The following is a 13,259-nucleotide window of genomic DNA, read 5'->3' on the forward strand; positions in this document are numbered from 1 at the left end:
TCCCCCTCATAACTCAACATATCTTCAAAATATTACTATTCTTGTTTTGCTGTGAGATTTCAAAGATATAGGGACTGAACAAGAAGGAAAGTAATGCCACGTGAGCTGATAGTTCTGCATGCAGATACAAACACTGAAGAGAAACTTTAGTAAATACACACTTCTGAGATAGTGTTTCTATAGAATTTTTTCTTTGTTTATTGAGAGAGTGGATTTACATCTAAGTATTGTGGAGAATTTCTAAATATATAACATGTGTATAACAATCCTGGTTTATTTCATCATCTCTAGGGCTATAATTTAGGAAATATAGAGTTCAAAGGCACTGTAAACATCCCACTGCAGGGCACAGCTCACTTTTCTCTGAGATGAGCAAGCAGGAGACAGTGTGAGGTTTTAAAGACACATATCTACAACAGGTGCCTACTTCATGAGAGATAAGAGATCTGGGGTTTCTTTTATCCTTCTGGGAGGCAGGATTTAGTGTACCAACAGAGAGCAAAGATTATAGCAACACCTTAAGAGTGCTGCTTCCTCGTTCAAAAGGAGCTGCCAGATCCCTGCTTTGCTGCTTGTAACAAGCCTGTGCTGCCTCTAGTAGCTGCAGAGTGAGTGGGGAACTGCAGATGTGATGTTTGGGAAAAAGTGGTGCAGAGGATGAACAAATAGGCTGTATGATGTTTAACTCTGTCACAGCTTGAGACCTTCCATGCCCAAATAAATCCTTAGTCTTCTGATTGCTTTTCCTTATGTAGCATAATTCTGTCTTAGTATTCTCTGCTGCACAGCATTTCAAGTTGGTTTTCATAAAGTTTGCATTCTAAGAATTCATAGGGAATTCTACTAACGAAAAATTATTCCTTTTGAACAGGGGCAAAGGCAACATTTTCCAAGGTTGCTGGCTGTTAGAAGGGCGGCCATTAAAATAAAGCATTCCTACTGCAATACTGCTTTTTAAATTAAAACCAACTCTTTCAAACTGCTACTCTGGCCAGAATTGTCAGTTTGATGACTGAGGCCTAAAACAAGAAAGATAATCAGAGCTTAAGTCCAGTGACACCATATAGTGAAGACAGAAGGTGACTGGTGAATGGAAAAAGCTAACAAGCAAGCCTAAGTGTCTTTTTTACCTTCCTATTTTACTACTAGTGAAGACATCCACATTAATCAGATCCCCAAGCCATAAAGCTGAGAGAGCTGAGACATGGGGAGTGTAAGCAGGAGCTGTTTGGATGAGCATCCCAACATGGGGCAGGAGTTAGTGGGTGCAGACTCCAGGGTAATTTGGGAGAGGCTGGGGATGGTGAGGGAGTGAGGCAGGGTGGCTGAGCCCCAGGACCTGATACCTGAGCTCAGTGCACCCTGAGGAAAGCTAGAGCTTATCACCATCTACCTGAAAGAAGAGATTGTTACTGCTGAACTTCGGGAATATACAATTCTCTAAATTTAAATTTCATTCACATTGTTAAAAAAATGGAACTGCTACCACAATCCTGCTAGTAGCAGATGAGATAAAATTGCTCCTGAAGCAAAAGCACAGTCTTTTCTGTCCTGAAAAGAAAACAATTATTCCTGCTTGCTTGTAGAGGCTTCTCTAAATCTCCTCACCATCAGAGCAGGTTGTTTCTCCCACTTATCCCTTCTCTGCGCAACATCTCATCTCCAGCCAGCCAGATCTGATTCAGGTCCAGGTGGTTACTGCTTTTCTGGAGACCATGAAACACCCATTTTGTTTCATTTTAGATCAACAAGTGATCTATGTGCAAGAAAAAGTGACTGGCCCTGAATTTTGTTCCCCCATTTCTGCATTCATTTTGTGTGCTTGCAGAGAAGGCAGGCAAAATGCACAAATCTTCCATGGCATCTATAGGTGTCACACACACACACAGTCACACCTAAACTTAACTCCTCTCTGGGCAGAGAGCCCCACTTTGTGCTATTACACAAATTAGACAATTTCTTAATCATGAATATAATTATTTATAAGTTATGAAATCTGTTTCCAGTCTTACACAGGCAGAGATTTGCCCCTGGAACTTTATTCACTTGTTATTGCTAGGTGGATACATATGTGCTTTTGTATGAATTGATGAGGTGGTAGAAGAAAAACACACTTTTTTGTACCTCACAGCTATTCTTTCACATCTCCCACATATTAATATGAAATTAATATTTTACAGAATAATGTGTAGTTTGCTCTATGCTAGACTCCCTTGCTTTGCTAACTTTTTACCACAAGGTTTTCTAAACGTAAAACCTACAAAGAGAAATGTTCATTTCATAACTTGGAATTCATATTAAATACTCTGGATAAATACTGAACAACAACAACAAAAATAAGCTGTTCTGCATGTTTTGGAACAATGCAAAAAATTGTAATAAGGCAAAATAAGTATAGTGTTTTATTCAAGGCTGTAAAATCAACAGGCATTTTATAGCTGAGATTTCATTCCATTTGTGCAGACAATGAATGTTTGTGAATTTTAAGCTAGACTTGACAATGTGACCATTTTAACAGCAGAAGTAATTACAGAAAAGAGGTAAAATACTGAGAACAAATACCACTGTAAAAAACTGAGAACAAATGCTATTTAAAAAAATCCACTCACTACTGAAGTAAATGGGAAGCCAAGCCACTAAATGGCGCTCCAGAGGTGTTTTGAAATCACAGAATTAATTTGTTAGCAAATTATTATTACTGGAAATGTATTTTAAGACAGAAAACATCAAGTGTTATGTCAGGAGGAGTTCAGGATTTCTTCGAGAAGTGTTTTGCAAGCTCTATAAAAGAAGTGAGTTCCAATGGAAATATTTAACTTTCCTGTTGAGTATTCTCAACCACGGCAGACAATTTTTCCTAGACTCTTGAAGGACCAGATATTTCAACAGCAGAAAGGTAATTTCTTAGGAAGAGATTTCTTTACTGTATAGAAAGACAGAATTCTACAAACAAATAATTGGAAAAGCCCGTAGGTATATAGAGATATATAGACTTTTCCAGTAGTCTACAGGGATAGCTGAAATACTCTCCCTAACATCCAAAAGAAAAATAAATTTATCAAGAAATATTAGTGATAACGATTAATGTCCTGATGGAAATTCAAAGGATTTCCATGGTTGTAGCTACTTCTAAGCAATTGATTTTCCAACATTCAATGCTTGATCAAACAGAAAAATATTTAATATCATTAAATTAAAATTATTGTGTGTTTGAGAGAATCTAGATTCAGTACATTTCAGGTACACACTTCAGCCATGAAAAAGGTTGTTTGTACTGCTGACAGGTGGTCTGGAGTGATTACCTGGCTCTGGACATGGGGGTGAGGGGCAGGGCCCAGGTGCTGCTTCCTCAGTGTCGCTGGTGAAGGGGAAATGCATGAGAAGGAGCAGATGGTCCTGCAAATCAATACCCAGCTGTGCAACTGGTGTCATCAAAAGGGATTTGGCTTTTAAAAACACAGGATCCTTTGTGAGGATTGAGGACTGTTAGGGAGAGATGGGATCCACCTGACAAAGCCAGACAAGAGTGTGTTTGCTCACATGCTGACTCACCTGGTGTGCTTTAACCTAGGAATTGTGATGAATGGAAATAATGACATGTGGGAGACAGCACCGAAAGGGGTGGAAAGCAAAAGGCTGGTGGCAGGGACAAGAGACACCTCAGAATCAATTAGAACGGTAAAAAGACATCAACTTTAGGAGTATACAGAGACCTGCAACCTGTGGAGGAAGCAGGAGAAAGTAGAGCTCTGCATGGAGTCACAGAAATATTGGAATAACTGAGACCTGGTGGAACAGCTTGCACAGCTGGAGGGAGCAAGAACATGGATGTCCTAGGGTGATGTTATGGTGTTTGTATCTCCAATCGTGTGTCCTGATTATGTTTGGTATTATGTCCTGTGCTTCCAGGACTGACTCTGAGAGTGAAGCTTTGTTTTGTCTTATCAGCCGGCTCACCTCCCCCATGGTCTATGTTTAGGAGAGGTTTTAGCTCGGCTTGCTTGCTTGCCTGCTTGCTCGCGTCTGCCTCTTTTTCTTTCCTTCGCTTTGCCCTTGCTTTTTTCTTATTAGTTAGTTCAGCTAGGCAGTCCAACTTTTTCCCTGGACTGTTTTCTCTTCCACCCCGTCCCCTCCCTCTCCTGGATACCATCTGAACCTGTTCCGGACGGGGACCTGGGAAACCCCAAGAAACACCGGGAGGCTACACTTTGTCACCTGCAGCAGTCACCCCCAGCGCCAGAGACTGATAACTGAGCGACCACTCGCCAGAGAAACTGAGTTTGTCATCCCTTCAGAACGGTGAAAGAGTTTTTTTTGTCAGCTGGTGTTGTCTTTCTTCCCTGTGCTGGGGAGTGTCTTGCTTGTTAAATAAACAGGTTTTTTCTCCCACTCTTCTCCGAGGAAATTCTTCCCGAACCCGGTGGTGGGGGGGGAGGAGTCGTGGGGTTTGCTGTCTGGGGGCTCCTTCTGGAGGTTTTCCCCCAAATTTGCCCAAAACCAGGACAATGGAGCAAGCTCTTCAGAAAACTTGGGCAGGGAAGACAAGGAGAAGGGGTTTCCCACTGTGTGAAGGTGCAGCTTGGATTTACAGAGCTCTTCTATGGGATGAATGCCCAGCTGGTGGAGAGCCTGTGGGTCAGGAACAGAGAAGAGGCTTAGAAGGCAGACACTTGATGGGTTGTTGTAACAGACCCCGTGGTGATGGTAAAGAAATGGACAGAAATTTCTTTAATCTTAAGGGTATTTCTGGTCACACACCTTGGTTCTCATGGGGGAACTCGACCCAAGATCTGCTGGATGGGCAGCTGTGGAACATAGTCAGTGGTTTCTGAGCATTCTCAGGGGTAACTTCTCAATACAGGTAGTTGATGGGGCTGCCAAGGTCTCCCAGACATCTGTTCTTGGTCAAAATGTTCAGGGAAGGCCATCAAGCAGTGCAGAGCTTTCACTGAGATATTGATTCATTGTCCATTCTGGAAGAGTTCCAGGGCAAAACCCTGAGCAACCTGGTCTGACCCTACGGCTAACTCTGCCTGGAGTAGGAGGTTGAACTAGAGGTCTCTTCCTACCTGAATGGTCCTATGAGCTATAATTTGCTGAAAAACAACCTGCACAGAATGGATCATTAAAGCCAGTTCACAAATATCCCAGTTCACTCAGCCAAACCAAATACCATCTGTTTACCAAAGAGGTGAAGCTGACAGAAATAAGGGTCATAGTTTCAGGTTTCTACACCATGACAACCTGGGTCAAAGGCACAGTAAAACAGTGGGTTATATCAATTAATTGGCACATGATAACATACATACAAGGAAGAAACCATTGTTTAACAGTTTATAGATGTCATGAAATAATTTATTTGAAGAAACAGAGTAAACACCCTTACTGGTGATGACTAAAAATCTGTATTGCTCTTACCAAGGTTAAAACATCAATGAAATAAGTATTTTTGTATAAGGTCTGCTAGTGATAAAGTTGGGTATGACTTTGATATTATTTATAAATGTAATTCTTTAATTTTTAGGAGAGAGGAGATATAATAGAAATTGAACAATAAATCCTTTTAAGATTCATATTCACCAGCATGAGTCAAAAAGGATTTTCTGAGGATCTTTTTTATTTTACTTTGAGGAACTTGAAAAAATTTAGTTTTGCTCATGCCAATTCACATCCAGTTCTGCACTTTGTCTTCTTGCTCTCTGAATTTTACCTTAACCCTTTGAGTAAAGCTTTTACACTTTAGATAGATTTTTATGGGAATTCATAAGCAATCATTTGCTTTCACATGGAAACCCTCGTCAGTCTGTCTGTAAACGAATATTCATGAAGATGCCACAATGTGAACGAACAACAAGGTGATCAGAAATGAGGACTAAATGTTTGTGTGCAGTGGATGGTCCTTGCTCTCCCGATGGCTCTGACACACTGAGTTCCCTTTGCTGATGGTGCCCTCAGCCCCTCCAGACTAAGAAGTGCAACAGTGCACAGCCTGTCACTGTCACAGTGCTACAATCTACACACAATTCTGATTTCTCATCAGCTCATACAGCAGTGCCACTGACTGAGAAAATCTAGAAACAGGACATTTTCTTGGGAAGAAGTGTACATAATTTCCTTAGCATTTTAGGTCTTGGATGGTTTTCCTCTCTATGTGGTGTTTTGTTTCAGCCAGGACCATACTGTTCTCATGAAGGTATAATTTCACCACAATAATGAACTAGCCCTCTCCAGTAAGACAAGAGCCTTTTTAGTAAAAGAAAAGGTCACTGGAATTCTGGCATATTTTCAGAGGTTGAAATGAAAAAAAAATATGTTTGTCAGAACATTCAGGAAGTGAGTTCCATACAACCTCCCAAGAAGACAACATCAAAATCAAACCACGTTAACTAAAATAATGCACCGTAATATACCTTCATTTTATTTCTCATTTTTGTTCTCTGGCTTATAGACAAACACAGCTGTTTCTGCAATGCTAAACAAAAGACAGCTTTGTTATAACTAAATACACCCCAGATGGGAGTGTCTCCTTGCAGTAAATCACATACTTAGTGCATGGCTTTGAAGAGACTTCTTTCAGAGATCCCATCTTTCAGAAGTGTTTGTCTCGGGGCTGTAGAGCAGCAACTTGCCTCCCTCAAAATATAACTGCCCCTACACATACAGGGGCCCCTACTTATACTACAACCTTGTTCCCACAGCCCAACAAGTGTTAAAACACTGTGTTTGGTAGGGAATGCTGCTCAGATGTGTTAGAGTGAAGTCCTCCATCTACTCTGAAAATCATAGCAGACGGAAACTTTGGAAAATTCTATTTAACTAAAACCTTGAACAGATCTAAAAGCACAATTATTTTAATCTTTAAGAAAGTAAAGCAAATCTGGAACATAAACCTTCTAAACCAGGTTAATTCTTTAAAGAAGTTGGCTAGTTCATCCCAACAAACTTTTAGTTTCTACTGAACATGTAGCTATTTTTCTGGAAAATTACTATGTGCCTTCTTGGAAGAATTGCCTGCCTGAACAATACACAGCTCAAAGAACAGTAAGAAGATGCAAGTTGGAGAAGCAAAAGACATAAAGAGAGAAACCACCACTAGGTGGCAAAATGGTGTTTTCAATGTAATAACATCAGGATCCAGGTTCATTGATGCGGTTTTTAGAAACTTGTTTGCCCAAACAGGAGTGGTTAGATATAAATAGTGCATTGTAATGTCGCAGTGTGGAAAGCAACCATGGGTTTGTAGTCTGACTTCACACTGCTGGTAGGATTTCTCCTGCTGGGTAGCCATTCTTTGGCAGAAGTCAGTAGTCAGTACCTGCTCATATGCAAGCCTGACTTTCAGTTTCATTTCCACCTGACATACCAAGTTTGATGGGACAGCTAATCACTCACAGCATAGCATTCAGACTTGAAGAATTTTCTTACATTTTGTCTTGGCTGGAACACAATAGGATAGGAGCCACTCTAACCTCGTTAGAATCATGTGAATATGAAACAGATGAGAGGGAGAGAAGAGTCAGTTCCCATTTAAAGTTAAAGCCTAGGTAACATCTTAAAGATGCTGTGAAATAAAATACAAAAACTTTTGGTATTACCAGATTGATAACACGGATTTCCCCTGCCAGCTGGGATGGGCTATGGTGCTGTGAGCTGTGACCTGAGCTCCATGGGCTCTGAGCATCCATCAGCCCACGGAAACAGGCCTGTAATGTGCAAACAGTGCAAACACTGCATAAAGGAAAGGGATAAAACCACTGCAGTTAATATCTAATCTGAAAGGCAAATGAAAATAGGCATTGTGGGACATCCTTGAATACACATCCTTGTGTAAGGCCACAGGACTCATCACTGCCTCTTATGCTTTTCTCTTAGCTTTTAGTTGCCGTGGTGATGGAATAACTTTTTCTCTGCAGCCTGTTGTCCAGCCAACACTAAATCTGTTCCCACCTCATCCTTTACAGTATGCCCTGTCCACTTCACACTTGTCTGTTCTCTTCTTCTCAGTCTGTACTGGTCTTGAACCACTCCTTTGTCTGTTCTGCAAACTAAATTTGCCCATATAAACCTGCCTTGGCCACAGAGCACCTGGCTCCCCAAAGAAATACAGGATTTAACAGACCCACAGACTGAAGAGTAACTGCAAAGAGAAAAGTGTATTACAACTGTTGCAAATCAAACAGAGGCTAAGCACAGCTTGCTTTGCCTCTGAACCTTTTTTCATTCCCCAAGAAGTTAATATTTAAAGTAAACAGCATGATTTGAGTGTGCTGCCGTATGGGACATTCCCTGGCTGTCAGTGAGCCAGCAATGTGCAGCAGCTGGGACCAACCCAGCCCAGTCTCAAAGGCAACTTCAGTCTCAGACAGTAAAAACCTCAACATCTTGTCTAAATTATTTCCATCCCACTGTTCCCTGTCAAATCAACAAAATGTGCTCAAGTGAGGAAAGAAAATGAAGAGTGTGGTCCCAAAGGGCATCTCACAATAACACCCTCAGCTCTGCACTGCAGCCTTCACAGGCACTGCTGGTCAGCCCTGTGTACACTCACCGGGGTCACATCCAACATGTAGTTCATGAAGTCATGAAATTAGGTTATTAATGGGTGAACAGATGTAAAGGCTAAAAAAAAAGGAATATGAAATCAACATGAACTGGCAGCAAAATGGAAAAAAAAATCAAACCTCTAAATACTTCCCTACACATACTGACTTAAATTTGCTATTGGAAGATCATAAATTTTCAAATTCTCACAAAGGTATCATAATTATATGTTGGCTGACTTTTGTGCCTTTGGTTTATACTATAAGTCTCTTGCAATTAACTTTTTAATTAATATTTGATTCTATAATTATAGGGTTCAGAGGAAAATTCACTTTCTATTTACAATAGAAAACAGATGCTGTTTGGGAGGGGGAAATGTCTGTTGGGCTGAGGCTGTATGTTCTCTTATTAGCAGGTATGATACACTGTGCCTGTCTTCATTTGAGGTAAAGCCTCATTCAAAGACCATTTTCATAGAATCAGAATGGTTTCAGTTAAAATGGACCTTAAAGAACATCTAATTCCAAAGCCCCTGCCATGGGCAGGGACACCTTGCACTAGACCAGATTTCTCAGAGCTCCATCCAACCTGTCCTTGAACACTTCCAGGGATGGGGCAGCTGCAGCTTTTCTGGGCAAAACATTCAGAACAAAATATTAATGTATCTAAAAGTAACACTCAACAGGTTTTTACTGTTTGGTTTTTTTTTCTTTTCATATAATTCTTATATTTTGTAACTTCAAAACTTAAATATACATTTTACAGAAGAGAAACCAGAACCATGTTTGGTCTTTTGAAAAAAAGTCAGAGGACAGGAACTAAATGAGTAACATTCAGCTTCTGGTTTGATAAATGCACATTATTTCTGCCGAAATGCAATCAATATTGTAGGCTTCACAGTTCAATATACACTCAAAAGCCTTTCCAAGAAGATGAAGAGAGGTTCCATGATTGTGTCGAGTGGGTAAATTATTTTCATCAAATCTGCCACACTTACCAGTGTGTTTAGGCCAGTACGTTTCTGAGAAAACAACCCAAACATTGATAAACTCAACAAGCCTCAGGCAGGTCTGTTCCCTCTCAGGAACAAAGAGACTGGTGTTATTTTCAGAGTACTCACATTACAGAAAATTAAGGGAATGAGAGTGCAGTAAAGACTGCACTGGCAGATGCAGAGCTGAATCAGTCAATATTATTGTACATAATTCAGCTAAAAAAGTCCCATTTGTAATCTACTAGAAAACCTTCTTAATTAGAACATGCTAATGGCAAGTCTGTTCTCTCTTGAGTGGGAATACTGAATAAAAACCTGTCTTCTAATAATGCCTAATATAAAACATTGAATTAAATTCAATAACGTAACATAACATAACATAAACATTTGAAATAAATAAAATACTGACCTTCCTAAAAATAATGCTCATCACCTACAATTTAGCCTAATATTTTTTGATTCCTGTAATCCCAATCAGGCCATATCTTTACAAAGACTGAAAATGCAGGTTTCATTCATCTGCCCTCTTGGTGCCAGAAGAACATACATGCATCTATTATGTTAATATGTTATAAATAAAATTATTTTAATAACAATAAACAGTGGCTGTGGTGCACTTCAGTGTCTCATGTAATGCATCATGATTATCACTAGGTGACTTTAGAAGCTGTCTGAGTTTTAGCCCTCTGTCAGAGCAGCTTTACAGGACCCAGGTCTGATTTAGCTGCCAGTGGTCACCAGCACCTCAGAGGTGAAAAGGTTCCAACCCTTGCTGCCAAAACTGGAGCTGTCAGGATGAGAGCAACCATAGGCAGGTTTTGTGAAAAAACAGAGCTGGTCAAAGAGTAAGAAAGAATCCTGGAATCACAAATAGAGTTTGTGGTGTAACTGAAGCCAGAAATAACTAGCTAACTGCAGCCTCCCCTTTAGGCTGTGCTGCATTTTGTATGTGCCACAATGCATCCTGCTTCAGCACAGTAATGGAAAACTTGGTTGCTCTTCAAACAGCACATCAGTTAGTACAGACTTCTCATGCATCTGAAAGTGACTCATAGTCTGAATTATCACAACAAATCATTTTAATAGATATACTTGTGTTAATAACTAAATGCACATAGCTAATGTAACAATGTACATTACTTTAAATATTGCTCCTCAGTGTTTTATTAAACAGTTGAATACTTTCAAAAATTGGAATGTCAGACTGTGTCATATTGCACCATTTCATAGTTATTTTCAATTGAGCACTCAGACAGGAGTATTTACTCATTTAAAATAAGTCAAATTTATACTTAGACATATCACAGGCTCAGCATTTCTTACAAAACTGATGGGAAACACAAGCTCTGGCAGCTGTTGGTTTGTCCAGAACAGCAAGGTCATGAGCAGAACCTGTTGTTGATCCTGTCAGTTTACTGTAAACCCAACACACCTTTCAGGCCATGCCTTGTTCACGTGGTTTTTGTGAAGATGATTCATCTGCAGCCTTTTACAATGAAATGTTTGGATTCCTTTTACCTGTGACTGAAGGGGAACATTACCAAGAGAATTAATGTTAACTGATACTTGGGATGAAAACAATCAGAATAATTAGGTCTATTCACATGCTTCTGTACTAATTAGAATTGCTTTGAGCAAATGTTTTTTTAAATAGAGCTTGACAAACGTCATTTGTTTGACCAAACTATTTCACATTTCACAGAATCACAGAATTTACAAGGTTGGAAAAGATCTTTGAAATCATCAAGTCCAACCTATGACTTAACACCACCTTATCAACTAAACCATAGCACTGAGGGCCACATCCAGTCTTTTTTTAAACACCTCCAGAGAGGATGACTCCACCACCTCCCTGGGCAGCAGAGGAAGCCAGTGACCTGTAAGCATAATGCATGAGAAAGGAAAAGTCCAGCTGCCCTTTATAATCTGCTCTACTGTCAGTAACACTTCAAATTAGGTGCCTCTCACACATTTGGTACAAGCATATAAATATTATAGAAACTTTAAAATATGCACAACCTGATACAATCAGGCTTCTTGAATGTATTTCATTTCCATGGTTTTCTTTTGGAGTTGATATTCCCTGAGCTCACAGACCTGTGTGTTCACATGCATCCGTGCCAAAGCCCAGAGCCTGGTCCCTGGTCACCCTGCAGCTGCAGTCTGCACATTGCCTGTGCTCTGGTGCAGACACAGAGAGCTCACACAGCCTCACCTGGGGAGTCTGGGGACTGGGTCGTGCCTACTGCTCTCAGCCCTGGCAGCTAAAGCCCTTCTTAGAGATGAAAACACGGACTGAGTCAGCCACTCCAGCTGTATGAACAGTTTTCATGCTATTTCAGATGAGCAGTGAGGTTCAACCAGCACTCCACTCATTCCTCTGAGATCTCCTTGTCCTCCCTGTAGAACCACTAGCTTGAACAATGCACCTACAATGAAATAAACACTGTGTTCCTAATTTAAAAAATGTATCAATATGAGCACCTAGTTCACAGAAAAACCACATTCTCTGGCTGTAAAGCTGAAACATTTCTTTGGGCACGCTGTCAAGATCATCTATTTGAAGTAGTGTCAGCCACTATTCAAAGCTACACAATATGCTGTTTGTTTACTGTGTGCTATAAATAAGAATGCACAAAAGAAGAAAAGATGCAATTGTGTTTCATCTTGGAGAGTTAAATGGAGCAATTATTTCTGTTTCCTGATTTCTCTTTACACCTTTTAAATAATGTAATTATTTTTTTCAAAGCTTTCCATCAAAACACATAGTTTCAAAATCACAGTTGGCATAAAAAGGCTTTGCTGTGCTCAGTGGAATTCTGTTTATTTGTAAAGTTGATAATTTGCTCACAGAGCTGTTGTGCCTACACATATCCATAGCTCAACTCCATTAAAATATTGTCAAACATTTCCAGTGAATATAAAAATACAAAATACATTAACATATTAATTCATTTAAAGATTTATAATTAACAATGAAATGAATTAACTTTGAGTATTTTTTCCAGTGGAAACATAAAACTTTTAACACACCACATGATGTCTCCACTTTTGAGGTATGTAATATAGCATTTTGTAACAAAGCTTCATCGCACTACAAACTTATTTACAATGCTTTACTACAATGATATGTTGATCTATTGTTTTAGTACTTCTATCGTTTTTCTTGTTACCTTCTGTGCTGCCCTATATTTCAGCTTCCTTCACTGAAATACTTTTTCAACCAATTTCCCTGTCATTCAGGTTAGGTGGAATTCCTGTGTTCCAGGTTTCACCCCCAAAAAGTGTTGCAATCTAGGTTAGTCATATAGGTTTCCTTTGTAATGACTGTAAAGGGTCTGATAAATCTGAGGAGTGACTCATCTAATCCTCAAATGATTGAATTCAATAGGAGACACAATGTCTTTCAGAAGTATCTCTTCCACATTGCTTATATCCAGGTAACACTGACTAGATAAATTGCTTGGATTAGACACATTATTTCCAGACAGTTAAAATGAGAAGGAAAAAAATTTCTTGACCCATTAGTAACAGCAGGGAGCTTGGACACATCTTTAACCTTTAACCACTGTGGCAGCACAGACGCCAGCATGCTCTGTGCACCCACCTGACACAAAAAGAAGGTTCACCTGTGGCCAGCTCCAGGGACTCTCTCTGTGCTCCTACAGGTACCAAGCACAGGTCAAGTAACAGGCCATGTGCTGCTGCAATGTCTGTAGTGCCA

At 39.9% G+C, this 13,259-nt stretch overlaps 1 long non-coding RNA gene across 2 annotated transcripts in view; it reads right to left on the minus strand.

Moving 5' to 3' along the window:
* Positions 1 to 2,090: 2,090 nt before the first annotated feature.
* LOC148223741 (uncharacterized) overlaps positions 2,091 to 13,259 on the minus strand; it is a 29,799-nt gene continuing 18,630 nt past the window's right edge. The window contains exon 4 of one of the 2 annotated variants that reach the window (XR_015804084.1): positions 2,091 to 4,629. This is a non-coding gene — a long non-coding RNA (uncharacterized LOC148223741). Of the gene's footprint in view, positions 4,630 to 9,335; positions 11,060 to 13,259 lie in introns of those variants that run through there. The other variant, XR_015804085.1, reaches the window with a different exon arrangement.

This window comes from Sturnus vulgaris, chromosome 5, assembly GCF_052056855.1.
Source record: "Sturnus vulgaris isolate bStuVul1 chromosome 5, bStuVul1.hap1, whole genome shotgun sequence".
Lineage (NCBI taxonomy): Eukaryota > Metazoa > Chordata > Aves > Passeriformes > Sturnidae > Sturnus > Sturnus vulgaris.